A 13192-nucleotide genomic window follows, 5' to 3' on the forward strand; every position below is an offset into this window, starting at 1 on the left:
TGATAAATATAGAGCAAAAAAATTATTGTATTTACATTGATTTTTCCCCCCTGTGGCATTTTTATGTGTAGCTTTGCAGTCATTTACAAAGCATGCATGCGTATATTTACTATGTTTTTATACTATGTATATATAAATATACGCATGCATGTGTTAGGGTTCTCTAGAGGAACAGAATCTTTATATTTATATAAATGGGATTTATTAGAATGGGTTACAGGCTGGACTTGTCCAGCTAACCCAACAATAGCTGTTTACCAATGGAGGTTTCTAGAATCCGGTAGTATTTCAGTCCACAAGGCTGGATGTCTCAGCTGATCTTTAGCATAAACTGGAATCCCAAAGAAGGATGTTCTAATGCCAGTGAAGGAATGGACTTGCTAGTGAGAGCAAGCAGGCAAAGAGAGCAAATTTCCTTCTTCCATGTCCTTTATATAGGCTGGCAGCAGAAGGTGTGGCCCAGATTAAAGGTGGATTTTCCCACCTCAAAAGATCTGGATCAAAAGTGAGTCTTCCCACTTAGAGTGATTTAATTAAGAAGAAATTCCTCACAGGTATACCAAGACCTCTGGTTTTAGTTGATTCCATATGTAGTCAGTTTGAAAACAAAGAGTAGTCATTACAAGTCTATCCCTTGTCAACTAGACCCACAATCATATCTCCTTATGTCATGCTTAATTTTTAAATGAAAACAATAATATCCAGGTCATAATTACACCTAACATGATATAATTATCCTATGCACAATCCCAAACACATTATATATTTAATGAGGTCATAATTAGGCCAAACATGATATAACTATCCTTCATACAACCACAAATGCGTGATAAATTTGAGAACAGGTAGCAATGTCCCTGGAGGAATGTTCTGTTAGTAACTCAAACTTAAATAAGATAACCACTGATACTGTCTTAATTGATGTTACATTATACAATAAATAAAATGAGGAAAGGCAACACGAATATCTGTACAAAAACATTCTTGTGGCTGGCTCTATTGATTCACATGCCTAAAAGAAAGTCAGTCATGAATCATGATGTTAGAGCCAACATGAACTATATAGTTGACTAGGCTGGTGACAAGCTCATCTCTGTGGCTGTTGTGCTAACAGGGTTTGTTGTTACCAGATAAAGGGGGGACTGGAAGGCCTGCTGGGAACTCAGAAAATAGTCAGGAAGTCACTGCAGGTGTTCTGATTTTTCACTAAGGCAACACTAGGTAGCCATTTTTCCACATTAAAATCTTTCTTTAACAATTGTCCTGCAAAAAAAAAAAAAAAAAAAAAAAAAAATCATAAAAATAGGATTATCATGCATGGTGCCAGGTGATAACTTACTGGAAACTGTGTGACAAGTTTGTTCTTTAGATGCATGTGTGCATCTCTCTCTCTCTCTCTCTCTCTCTCTCTCTCTATCCCTCTCTCTCTCTCTCATAAGTGACAGAGACAGTTAAAAAATGATAGATTCACACCCAGGTGTGGTTGTGCACGCCTTTAATCCCAGTTCTCAGGAGGCAGAGGCAATCATATTTCTGTGAGTTCAAGGCCAGTCTGGTATACAGAGAAACCCTGTCTCAAAAAATCAAAAAAAAAAAAAAAAAAAAAAAAAAAAAAAAAAATAAAAGTAAAAAGTGACAGATTCAAGAACACACAGCAGACACAAAATGTATGCTGGCAGTGGGTTTTGACGCCTGTCCTCTCTGGCCAGTTAAGGAAGGGAGCCTTGTCTGCTCTCTTTCCCTGGGAGCTGCTGGGCCAGTTCCCTGATGCAGGCTGGCAGCTCCTGCCTCTGAGCCCAGTGGAGCTCAGCAAGGCTTGTGCTTCTGCTGGGCTTTGCACCTGCCCAGTGGGTGCTTTCAGATCAAAGTTCTCCCGGGAGGCTGAGCAGATGCCTCTGTATGAGCAGTAGCTGCTGGCCTGGGATGTGCATCTCACCCTTTCCATGGCTCTTATGAGGACAGAAGACATGCTTTCAATTGTGACATAGATAACACCACTACATCCTTTAATAAACCACCAGCAGAAGGTGTGGTCCAGATTAAAGGCAGATCTTCCCACCTCAAAAGACCTGGATTAAAGGTGTATCTTCCCACTTTACAAGATCCAGATTAACAGTGGATTGCTGGGTAGCACTTGGGAGGCAGAGGCAGAGGCAGGAGGGTCTCTAAGCTCAAAGCCATTCTGGTCTATAGAGCAAGTTCTAGGGCAGTCAGAGCTACACAGAGAAACTCTGTCTCATAAAAATGTATGGGTCCCACTTTGCATGATTTAAGAGGAAACATGCATGCACACACATACGCATGCACACACACACACACAAATGTATGCATGGTGTATGAGTTTGTGTGTGTCAGTTTTAGCTACCATAGTATGCTGATGGTGCTCTCACATTGTGACTTACATGGGATTTTCTTAAAGAGTGAAGTCAAATGCCTTTTAGTGAAGCTGTCTTTTTGTTTGTTGTAGACTGTCTGTTCAGCTTTTTTTTTTTTTTAAAGCTTGTCAGCTTTTTTTTTCTTATTAATTTATATGTGTTTTAAAATATACTTCTGGACACACACTTTTATGAGGAAAATGCTTGGACAGCAAATACATTTCCCTAATGTATAGGTTGCCAGTTGCATTTTCATTTCCTTGCAGAAGTTCTTAGTTTAATATTGCCCAACTTCTTAGATTTTCACTTTGGATTAGCTTTTGGTAAAGAAATCTCTTCAGCTCCTGCTTTCTGCCTCCCCAGTGCTGGAATAATTTGTAGCATACCTGATTTTATGTGTGCCAGGGATTGAATCCAGGGTTTTATGCATGCTAGGTAGATACTCAGCTGAGATACACTCCTGGCCTTTTGTAAACATGGGTGTTCCCCTCCCACACAAAGCTCACTCTCTCAGTGTATATGCTCCTGACCTTCAATTCCCTATCCCTCTCAAGTTTACAGGTATATATACCACTGATCTCTATTATTTTGATTGGGAATATTATAGTGAATCATTTTAATTTATCTGGCATTTAATGCTACCAACAAGTGGCAGTTACATTAGATTTTCATATTAATATCATTGACCATTGTAATTCTATCTATCTATCTATCTATCTATCTATCTATCTATCTATCTATCTATCTATCACCTATCTAAGGCGGAGTCTCACTATATAGCTATTCCTGGCCCTGAACTCATAGAGACCTAGCTGATCTGCTTCCTGAGTACTAGAATTAAAGGTGTGTACCACCATTCCTAGCTTGAATCAGAGTACATTTATTTTTCTTTTAGATTTATTTTTATCATATATGTATGAGTGTTTTGGCTGCATGTATGTCTGTGCTCTATGTAAGTGCCTGGTACTTTTGGAAACCAGAAAAATGCATCAGATCCCCTGTCTGGAGCTACAGAGCACAGTGAGTTGGCTTGTGTGTGCTGCGTATAGAACTCAGGACCTTTGAAAGAGTATCAAATGGCCTTATCCACTGAGCAATTTCTCCAGTCCTTGATAGTACATTTAAATTCAAGGAGAAAATCCTATGTACTGAACTCCTCACTGCCCCTGAGTTACATGATGATGGGTCCCTTTTACCTCCATTCCTGCTCCACAGACAAAATCTAGAAGGTAGAACCTTGTTCCTTTCCTCTCCCTAGCTTTAATAAAATCTTAGATTTTTTTCCCCATAAAACAATGTTAAAATCATTGATTGGATGATGTAACATGATTCTTTCCCAAGAGTTTGTGAAGTCAGAGATGGTTGAAGCATTGCCACTGCCATCAAGGGCAGGTTGAAACTATCTAGGAAGGAGATGGAGCCAGGCCTCCCCTAACCACCTCACATTTCTCAGTACCTCTTAGCTCAAATCTCACTGAGGTACAGTGCTACAGTCCCACACATCAATCCGAAAGTGAGGATCCGACTGGGATACAGGGCCCATGTCCTACTGAAGGTGACTGGCTCAGCAGACTTATCAACATCTTCAGAGTTACCACAGCTGCAAATTTGCCTTTAGAGAAGAAGGAGATCAAAGTCTCTCTCTTTTTAATGACCCAAACTTGAGGTGCCTTGTGAAAGGAAACAGGAAGTGAGTGATTTTCTTTTTGTTCCTTCTTTGCTTTTCTGCCACCTTTCCCTCTAAATATCATCTTAACACCTTTAATGGTGATAATATTTCTTATCTTTTTTTTTTTTACTTATTAGCATAGAAATCTTTTCAATTCCCAACTGGCAGTAACACGAAGTGAATAAACATTTCTTACCTATTGTAACTATTTCATTCATTCATGATGAATTAGCATCTACCATATTACAGCACTGTCACTGAGCAGTTTCATAATCTTTGTTGCTAATAGATTGCTATTTTTTATTAAAATTAAAAAACTTTCATATAACATTTACAAGAAAATTGCTTCCTGTATAATTGATCCTTTGTGGAAAAACTATTCATTCTAGAGCATTACAAACCCACAGACATATTCTTTTGCCTTGCATCTTTTTTTGTATTGCTTTTTAGCAGTTTAATTAAGTTGTGAAGTATTTTTTTTTCTTTCTTCTTCCAGTACCACCCACACACCCTTTTACGCACTTTCCTCCAACTATGTTAAAACTGAATGTTCTACTCTAGTGGAGTTTTTAAATGGAGGATCTTGCTAGATGACAATCTCTTGTGCTACTTGTGAAGAGCAATGATAGTGATAGTTTCTAATACATCCATCTTTAGTGTTGTGTAGTTCTCTAGAACAGTTTCTACACTGCTTTAAATGGATGGGCCATGAAGGCTCTTTTCTACGAAGGGTGCTTCATATTATTCCAGAATTTTAGCAGTTGAGAATTTTGTGTGGTTGGAAATGACAGAACCTGACTGCAGAAACTGGGGAATTTATTTTTCCCATAATGCCATGTTCAGAGGGAACAGTGCAGGGTAAGTACAGCGGAGTCTTGATGTCAGTTGCCTAGCTTACTTCTCTGTGATTCTTGTGTATATCGTACATGCAAATAGTCCCTTTGCAATTGTTTTTCCATCTCTGGTTTCACACTTGCATTTCAGGCAGGAAGAACTGAAGAGCAGCATGTGTATGGGTGTGTATATGGGGGGAGCAGCTGCAAGAGAAAGCACATCTGACCCTCAACTTCTGACATCACATTGCTTAAATCCCATTGGCTGTAACTCTACTGCATGGCCATATATAGCCTCAAAAGGACAATATTCTAGCCTTGAACAAAAGCAGGATCTGATAGGAAGGAAGATGAAAGTGGAGAGCGGATGTAAGCACATTACTGTCTCTGCCAGTTTCAAACTTCACATGGTAAAAATTCTCAGCAGTAAATAGGGAAAAGCACATCAAAATTCCATTTAATTATTGAACTTCATAACCTTGCTTGTAGCCTTGGCATGAACAGTTTTCTTTTAATGAACAAGCTGTAATCAAGAGAGAGAGCGATGCGTTTGTGACAGCTAATCACAAGGGAAAGGACAGGGGTTTTAATCATTTGGTTAAAGGAGGTGTCTTAAACAGTTTCTCTTGCAAATCACACCAGTTCTATATGAAATTATATGAGTATGTAAGATTAAATGTAAAGTTAACTAGAAATCTCAGGCTGGCTGTCACATCATTATTGCAATTTAGTAGGGTCATTATACTCCAGAAAGGGGCTGGAGAAATGTTTCAGTTGTTATGAACACTGGCTCTTCTTCCAGAGGATCCAGGTTCAATTCCCAGCACCTACATGGTGGCTCACAACCATCTGTAATTCCAGTTCCAGGTGATCTTCTGCCCTCTTCTGGCCTCCACAGGCACCACACACAGACACATAGTACACAGTCATACACGGTCATACCTAGCCAAAGCACCCAAACGCATTAAGCATATGTTGCTCCAGGAAGTGATCTGGGGGTTCCAGAATGACTGACACATAACCAGGTTTGGGGGCCCTGACAAGTAGAGACCTAACAGAGTGATTAGGAATGAACAGGGCTGGATTAAATAAACAGGGACCTGGATATGGTCTTTCCCCCTTAATTTAGTATATGATAGATGTTCAGTGAACACTGGGGTAAATGCATCCATAAAAGAAGCAATGGTGATGCTCACAAGGTGCTACCATAGGACAGGAAGGGGGAGAATCATCTGTCTGAACTATAAAAGCCCCCAGTAGCATGCTTGAGATGACGCTTAGAAGGACAGGCCAGAGAGGTAGCTTCAGGAAGGGCATTCTAAAGGTCAGTGATGGTGTGTGTGTACAAAGGTGAGGGGGGCATGCAAAAGAGTTCCCAGATACCTGGGGTAGAGGAAAAAATTCTTAAAGAGCTAGAGCTTTAAGTAACACAGACCATTACCATACCACTCTGCAGGTCAGACCTCCAAAATGGATTTCAGTCAACAATATCAGGGTACCAGCAAGGATTTGGGATCACTAGGGGAAGGAGTATCTGTTTTTTCCACATTTGCAGGCTCTAGGTTATCTGCATTGGCCATACACCCCCTCCATCTTCAAGACCCTATATATGTCATCACTCTTGTTTCTGACCTGTGCTTTCATCATCATGTCTCCTTCTCTGACCATGATGCACTGTCTCCCTTTTACAAAGACCCCGGGATTATGCCAGTCATCTGGACAATCCAGCATCCTCAGGGCTCTCTGCTGCCCTCATTTCCCATTGCCATGCAGTGTAGCACAGCACAGGTTCTGAGAACTAGGTCCTATGTGGACATCTCTTGCGGGGGACATCTTTCTTTCATACTATTGTGTGTTTGAGGATCTTCATTTGGCTTAGGATAAGGGATAACCAAGGTTCTAGATTCTTGTCACCTATGCTGAATTTGCACTCTATCCTAGAAGTTAATAAGAATCCACTTGGTATGATGGATTTCTGGTCTGTTTGGATTTTTGAGACATTACTCATTCAAGCAGTTGTAGGATTAAACTGCTGCTAAGAGAATAGATGAAAGGATATTGCAGAGATTTATCTAGAAGATTAGAGCAGTAAGTGATATGGCACCCATACAGCCAGAGACACAGGAAGTGGAAGGAATTGACAAGGGACAGGTGGAATTGTCACAGCAGGTCCTGGTACTTTGGGAAATAAATTTCCAAATGGCATCAGATGGTTGACAAAGTGTCAAATGTGTGAGTGTCCAAATGTCAAATCAAGGAATGAGGAAAGGCAGAGAGTCTCCATAAACAGCAGGGTCACAGACAGCTAGCTCCCTTTTCCATCAGTCCCATGAGCAAGGGCAACATTAGGAACAAAATTTTATTTTTGTTTTATTTTGAAATGGTCTCATTCAAGGCTCAGGCTGGCCTTGAATGTATCATCTTCCTGCCTTAGTCTCATGAGCGTTGGGATTGTACTCACCACCGTCTTCACATGAAATTGTAGGTTTTAGAAATAATTATTTACAGGCTGGAGAGATGGATCAACCATAAAAGGCTAGTTCACAACCAAAAGTATAAGAAGTAATTGCTTACTTTCCTTAAGTTGATTTGCCAAAACTGAGACCCATCATGCTTTCTTGTCAGAATGCCTTGGACTATCAGCACAAGCTGTGTAAACTCAGCCATTCTGCCCTCCCACCTTACAGCACAGAACATATTGTCTAAAGATAGGTGTATATTCCTTTTATCTTAGGCTATTAGAATTATTGCAATGGCTTTGAGAGGTATAAAGGGAGAACAGGGCCGAGTGATCCCATTCTGGCTGCTCTCACTTTTTTCCCCCCTGTGGAATTCTAGAGATTTGCAGAGACTGGCCCATCTTGGCTCTTTCACTGAGTAAACTGCCCCTCTCTACCCAACTCTATTCTCCAACTTGGAAAAGCATTGGGATAATTGGGTTTGCATTTTAATCATTTTTAAAGCCAGGTTGATTTAATCTTTTTGAACTATTGAAAACATGAAAACAGAGACATTTCCAAAAGGTTGACTATATGTGGAATTTGCTTCATAAGCTAATGTTTATGAATTATGAGAGGGGCAGGGATTTTATAGATTTCTTGTCTGATTATTGATTTTGTTTTGCAGTAAAAGGGCAGAATTAATTTTTTTTTTCTAGAAAAGTTTCTTTCTTGGGCCAACACAATGGCTCACTGGGCAAAGGCACTCACTCACCTGCAAGCCCGATGGCCTGAGTTCCATTTCTGGTACCCACATGGTGGAAGAGCACTGTCACTCCTGTGCATTGTTCTCTGACTTCCACATGTGCATGCTCACAGCACGCACAACTCATGCCCACGTGCCCCACATACAAAATAAGTAAATTCATGCTTAAAAATTAAAATATTTTTCTCAGATGCCTCTTTTCAGTACATTGTTGAATATATACATTTTATGGCCATTAAGATCCATGTACATTTATGAACAGGGGGTAAAGCAACAGAATGACAAAGAAAGATGGCCAAGTTATATTATTAAGTAAAAACCAACTTATACAGCTGTGCATATGCCATTATTACACTTGTATACAGATTACAGTTACACTTGTTTGTGCATAGAAATACCTTGGAAATAATTTCAAAGGCTAAATGTAACTGTGTATCAGGACTGAATAGAAATGAATGTTGTTGTTTTTCGAGACAGTGTTCGTCTGTGTAGTCCCGACTATCCAAGAACTCGCTGTGTAGAAATGACTGGCCTTGAACTCATAGAGATCTGCCTGACTCTGCCTCCCACATGCTGGGGTTGAAGGTGTGCACCATCACCACTTGGCCACCAGACAATTTTTTTAAAAAGTAATTTTCTGTGCAATTTGACATTATTTTAAGTAATACCTGTATAATTGAAAAAAATACATTAAGCTGATTATTTGTCATCACAGAACATTAAAGCTGACCTTGAGAATTTCTTTAATTGTAACATTTGAAAACTGTATTTTAGTATATCCTGTCTCTTGGAAAGATTGTAATAAATAGTTCAATTTTGTTTCAGTATACTCTCACACATTTACAAGTTCATGTCTTGCAAGATTCTTGATATAATGAAATTTGGTTTCTTTTATAACTTAAAATAATAGAAAATGCAATAGAGTCTTCCCTATATATACGGTTTAATAACTGCTAGCAGCTATTGTGGAGCAATCTTTTTGTATATGGTGAAAATGTGTTGCTTTCACAGATTTAATAAAGAACTAAATGGCCAATAAATAGGCAGGAAGAAGTTAAGTGGGACATGCAGACAGGGACAGAGCTAGATGAAAAGAAGGGCAAAGTAGCCAGGAGATGTGGGGAGAAGTAAGATGAACATGCCACGCTTGAGAAAAAGGTACTGAACCACATAGTAAAACATAGATAAAAATAATTAATTTAATTTAATAATTAATTAATTTAAGTTGTAACAGCTAGTTACTAACAAGCATAAGCTATTTATGTTGAGCATTTATAGTTAATAATAAGTCTCTGTATTGTTATTTGGGAGCTGGCTGGTGGGACAGAATATTCCACCTACAAATGGCATCTTCTGTGGAGTCTTGAATACCCAAACATAGGGCCGGAGAAGGCTAAGAAAAGTTCTGAACAGGGAGGCAGATGTGGATTCCTAGTCCACAGGTGCTTGTGGTGTATGGAGATGCAGCTCCTGGGAAAACCAGCCAACGCTGTGCAGCTGAGCTGAGCTGTGCCAGTAGCTGACAGCAGTTTAAGATTTGTCTCATGCGATCAGAGAACAATGCAAATGCTCACTAAACACAGATCCAGACAAAAAAGAAACCTCTAAGCAGGCTACAGTGTGTTAAAAAAAATGTACATATGCTTAAGAAAAAAAAGAGAAAGGATATAGACAGTCATAGAAAAAGTATAATTTAATAATAATAAAGTCATTAAAAAGAGTTACCATTAAAAAAATAAGCCCTGTTGAGATGGAAAATACACAGGAAGTCTGGATCCTACATGGTATTGTGTTGACTTTAAATTTTTTGATTACTGATGAAAAAGATCTGCTGAAAGACATTGGATTTTAGAGGCAGCTGGGTTAAACCAACCTATATATTTTAAAATTGTTTTGCCTTTAAAATGGAAGTCAAAAGGTGTGTTGCTTTGGAAAAGAGGTTATGCTTTTGTTCCCACAGAAAACGAAAGGCTGTGGATTTGTTCAGGTTTGAAGAAGATCAGTTTTCATTGGGAAAGACCCACTGAAAATCCGGGCTACAAAAGAAATAAACCTAGAAAAAGTACAAGACAAGTGATGTATATTTTACATGCTCAAACATAAAACAGAACAAAAACATCTTTTGCTGACTTATGTACAACACACAATTTATACTTGTATTAAACACACACACACACACACACACACACACACACACACACACACACTTTGAAAGTTTATGTATTTTCCGAGGAAGGGGACCAGACACCAATGAAAATGGATGCCCCAGGTGATCCAACATCTCTGCTGGCAGTTTTCTCAAGTTCTGCATCCAGAACAGCTTCAAGACTGCTGGCTGAGATGGTCTAGCCTCAGGAATTTCTCTATCCAGGACTTGACCATTATCCTGATTTTCTTAGATTCTCCCAAAGATTCAAGCAACCCCAGACAAAAGGAAGTAGTTTAGAGGAAAGAACACCCACATTCCCAAGAGATGACTTATCAATGCTTGTCATCATTTGGGGGGTGGTTGGTTGCAAGTTGTTATTGGTAGTGGTAAAGACAAAAAAGGGGAACAAAGGAAATTATATTCAGGGTCTAATTTAGAAAAGAAAATTGGGAGAGGGGTATAGAAGTGATGGGATAATAGAGTATACTATTGAATCTACTTTTAAACTTAAGAAGCAACTACTAGTCTTAAATATTTTACATTGGTGAGGATTTTTGTGTACTGATACAAATTTAAGCCACTTATTGCTATTAAACTTGTAGTCATATTAGGTATGTTTTCAAGGTCAAACAGAGATATAGAATAGTGGTCTTCAAACACTTCAGAGATCTATAGAATATGATATTTAAGATGCTTTAATAACATAGTTTTTTTTTTTTTAAATGACATTGAAACAAATCTGTTCCTGGCAGCACCAATCTACTTCAGATGAGATGATGGGCATTGAAGAACGTCCACTTAGAGTTTGCTTTCTTTATGTCAAAAGTTAGCCACTGGGCAAGACTGTATGCTATCCAAATTGGATAAGGAGGAAACAAAAGAAATTGACATTGCACTTGGCCAGGACAAGGTAGGACAGTCCCTTAAATTGCTTCACAGAAAAGTCTGTTGATTCTAGGCTTGTAGGCCTAAGATGGATGCTCTAATGTTACAGAAGAACCTTGGGTGACTGTCCAGGTAGTCTGTCAATTCTATAGTTTTGGAAGTTGTTTGCTCTGCCCTTCCGGTTTACTCAAATAATATTTTATCCTTCTTGGGTCTCTGATGGAGATTGAAATCTCAATAGTTGTAGTTTTCCTTGTTACTAAATTCAGAAAAGAAACAAAAAAGGTGTAAAGTATGCAAAGTTGAGAGATACAAAAGCTTAAATTATTTAGCTAAGAAAATGTTTGTGGTCTAAAATTAAAATAGTTTTGGGTTAGTAATAGGAGTTAGGATAGAAAGTAAATTAGATATAAAACTTTGGACTCACAAAGATAAGGTAGATAAAGGAGTCTTTTCTCTAAATTTGCCAACTACAAATGGGCTAGATATTGTAATTATAATTCTTACCGGATAACTGTTTTTCTTTTTTATATTTTACTATGTTAAAGTTAAAACCTTCCTTTTTAATTAGACAAAGAGGGTGAAATGTTGTGAAACAATCTTTTTTTATACACTGTGAAAATGTGTTGCTCTCATTGGTTTAATAAAGAGCTAAACGACCAATAACTAAGCAGGAAGAGGTTAGGTGGGGCTTGCAGACAGGGAGACAGCTTGGTGATGAAGGAAGGGCAGAATAGTCAGGAGATTTGGAGAGAAGCAAGACAAATGTGCTGTGTTGAAAACAAATGTACCGAACCCCGTGGTGGTACATAGATAAAAAATATGGGTTAATGTAAGTTATACGGGCTAATTAGTAACAAGTATAAGCTAATGGTCAAGCATTTATAGTTATAAGTCTCTGTGTTGTTATTTGGGAGCTGGCTGGTGAGACAGAATATTCCACCTACAAGCAGCGTATCTCTTTGTGTGTGTGTTTGTGTTGTGATATATTTCTTCTTATTTCTTGTTGTGTGATAAAAGTTTAGAAATTGTGCTTAAGCAATCACAAAGTCAAAATTAACTGCAATCCTGTAGTCAGGAGATTTCTACTCTTAAATATGTGGCTTGCAGGGCCTTTCTGCTCAAGATTCCTTTTGTTTCCCACAATGCATATTGCTGCTTTCTTTTCTTTTCTTTTCTTTTTCTTTTTTTTTTTTTTTTTTTTTGAGGACAAATCCCATAAATTCCTTAAGCAGTTTATTCTTAGATACCTTGTTTTAGTTTTTCTTTAGAATAAGATCTTTCCCATCATGTTTGAATTTATCCTTAAGGTATTTGTTATGTAGCAGAGCAGTCTGACCATGATTAGTTATAATCATTTCTCATTTTGGCTCCATTAGTTTTTCCAGGGCAAAACTTTCTCTTATGCAAACTAGAATGCACAGTTTTTCATAGTGCAATAAACATGAAGCATTCTGCTTAGAATGTAAAAGAGGATTTTGGATATTAGGAAAAAATTACCACTCAAGCTAGATTCTAGCCATAATATTTGAATTAACATTTAAAATATTTTGAAAGCTGTCATATGGAACAGATTATAATTTGATATCATATCCAAACTATTGCATGTTGATATCTACATAATAATTGTATGGATATGTAGATTAATCAGTTACCACTAAGATGAGTTTTCTAAGATAACAAGGATTTTACCAAACACTGTAAGACTGTTATTAACTTTTAATATAGCTATAGATTTTCTAATTTTTAAGTCTAAATATAACTTTTTCTCCCTCAGTATATTAAAAGCTTTTCCTCTAGAAAACAGATCAAAATAACTTTTAACATTGTGAAAAAAAATTACTGCATTTTATAAATTATAACTCTGCTACTTATTTTTCTAGTCTTTAGGGAAGTCCTGACTTTTCACCTGCTCTGTAGGTGAAAAGACTTAGTTAAGCCCATGTGTGTTTATTAATTTGTCTCTTTTTTAAACTTTCTTTTTATTTATTCTTTGTGTCTTTCACATCATGCATCTTGATCCTATTCATTTCCTGTCCCTTGTTATCCACTCTCTGCCCTTGCAGCCCCCTCCCAA

The sequence above is a fragment of the Phodopus roborovskii genome, unplaced genomic scaffold, assembly GCF_943737965.1.
Source record: "Phodopus roborovskii unplaced genomic scaffold, PHOROB, whole genome shotgun sequence".
Lineage (NCBI taxonomy): Eukaryota > Metazoa > Chordata > Mammalia > Rodentia > Cricetidae > Phodopus > Phodopus roborovskii.